Source organism: Octopus bimaculoides, chromosome 9, assembly GCF_046866305.1.
Source record: "Octopus bimaculoides isolate indiv1 chromosome 9, ASM4686630v1, whole genome shotgun sequence".
In the NCBI taxonomy this organism is placed as follows: domain Eukaryota; kingdom Metazoa; phylum Mollusca; class Cephalopoda; order Octopoda; family Octopodidae; genus Octopus; species Octopus bimaculoides.
In genome coordinates, this window is record NC_142936.1 from 54,750,514 (window position 1) to 54,753,141 (window position 2,628).

The window sequence follows — 2,628 nt, forward strand, 5'->3', positions numbered from 1 at the left end:
CCTTCCTGTACCTAATTCATTTTAATAAGTTGCACTTTTCTCACAGCCTCATATTTGCTCCTATTCTTTTTCTGCCCTTTTTAATAATGGCATACACTGTACCTATTGTTAACTGCTTATCATATGTATTAGCCCTCCTAACTACTTAGACACTCTGAAGAAGCCTAGAGGTACACTCATCATCCAAACTTTATCTGCCCATCCCTACAGAACACTGAAGAGATGGAGATGGCATGGAGGATTTCGTTGCCACTTGGCAGGAACGGCCGTAAGGAACTGATATTTTGCTCTTTTCTGTAATATTAATACATGTGTGTGTAACACATAGTTACTACATGTGTATGTTTTCTTCTAATACTTTCTAATGCTTTGGAATAAATAGACACACTGGAATATCTACCGGATAATGTGTGTCGTATTGTATCCTCTCCATTTCCTTATTTTCCGTATATATATATATATATATATATATATATATATATATATATATATATATATATATAGTCATATTCATATGTGCATATATATATCATTTAGATATAGGCATGCATGTGTAAATCTTGTTTTCTTTCTCTCTCTATATATATATATACAACTCAAGTGTTTTTCCTAATGTCTGCTTACCACTTTTCAATAATATACGTCTATGTTATTATTTCCGCTTCCTTCGTCTTTCCTATTGATACTCTTTCATTCAATTTGTCCTTCTGAAATGCTCACACTTACACATTCGCTTCTGTTTATTAATTTCCTTTCCTTTTAGCTCTAATACCTGTTTATTTATACACTCACACATTCACACGCCAATATATATGCGTCTTTTTCTTCATACAGTGTGGATAAATCTTTCGCCTTTTACTAAAGATTTCGGTAGAGAGGAACACTTTAACGGTGTGTTTGTGTGTGTGTGTGTGTGTGTGTGTGTGTGTGTGTGTGTGTGCGTGTGTGTGTGTGTGCGTGTGTGTGTGTGTGTGAGTGTGTGAGTGTGTGTGAGTGTCTTTGTATGTATGTTTACGTGTATGTATGTAGGTATGAATGTATGTATGAAATATATATATATATATATATATATATATGGCAAATTTATATGTGGGCGTGTGTATACGTTAATATTTCTGTTTTGTTCCACAAGCCATTTTAACTCTATAAATCACTATATTTCTCTCTCTTTCTTTTTCTCTCTCTAACCTCAGCTCACCTCACAACCTCCTATATACATTTTTTACAACCACCTACTCGTCCTCTACCGCTACCACCTACACGCACATAAAACTCTTTATCACTCCAGCTTTCACACTCTTTCGTTTTGATGCTCCACCTTCTGCTCTTACCACCCAACGTACGGCTTTTAAAATCCCACTTAGAAACCTTTATCGGTGCCACTTATAAACCATCACCGCCCCATATAATCACGGTTTGTACCAGCTAAACTCGTGATGAAAGCGCAGATGGAACCGATTCCCGTTATAGAATACATCATGTGAACACATTGAAGCCAGTGTCAGCCCTATTTACAACACTTATCACCTACATTAATGTTGTATACACTGAAGACACTGAGGACATTTCGAGTCTGCTAAAAGCAACAAATAATTCTTTCTACTGTCTTAATGAGAGGACTTATTGTGTAAGAGGAATAACTATTATTGTATAACTTATTGTGATTGTACAGTATGATAAAATGATTAAGACGATAGCTTCGCAACAACTAAGTCCCAAGCTCGATCTTACTGCATGCCATCTTGCGCAAATATCATTTTCTATTGCATAATAAGGGAAGATAGGTAGTTTGGAAATCATATAGAGGTTCGAAGGGTGGCTGGTACCTGTTATTTAAAAAAAAGAAATAATCACAGCCTTGTTACATGCTGTATCACTATATCATGATAATTCCGCATGAGAAATACATTAAGGTTACACGTGCCGGTAGCGTGATCTGGGATCTTTTCAGTTTGGCTGTCAATTGTCGAAAATTCAAAGTTTACTGAAAATTTTAAAATTTGGCACATTAATGTAGTTTTCCAAGCTGAATCTCAGGAGATATTTCACTTTTTTCAGAAAAAAAAAAAAAAAAACAACTTATAGAGATTTAAAGTTTGATAATATTCAGCCGGTCAGAAAATAGGATTTGGTTAAAATTATCAAAAATTTGCAAACTTAAAAGCTAATAACTCTTTATTTATTGAGTTATTGCGAAAATGAATTTCAAAGCAGTGATTAGCATATAAAACCATCATTACACCAACTATGAAATCACTTCGAACAGGAATTGAAGAGATTGAAAATTGGTAACCAAACTGAAAAGATCCCTGCTCTGCCATGTATTTTAATTTAGAAACAAGTGATTTAATCGATCAAATAACTTCAAACGTGACATAAACGAATTCAACTAATATACAACATTCATTGCATTGTGAAGGCAGGGTTTCAGATTTCTATAATTATTTGAGACAACCGAATTTGAACTTTTTTCCTTTTCCCCTGAATTAAATATGTATAAATATACTCATATTTCGGAGATGTACATGTCTGGCAAGTGATTTGACCTGACACCATGTGCTGAAATTGAGACGGTTACAAATTATAGCGTGGAAGACACATTAGCTATTCAAAATCACACAAAATTTG

At 34.3% G+C, this 2,628-nt stretch overlaps 1 pseudogene; it reads left to right on the forward strand.

Annotated features, from left to right (window-relative positions):
• The first annotated feature begins 812 nt into the window (after positions 1-812).
• On the forward strand, positions 813-899 carry LOC149134160 (U5 spliceosomal RNA; annotated as a pseudogene).
• The last annotated feature ends 1,729 nt before the right edge of the window (positions 900-2,628 follow it).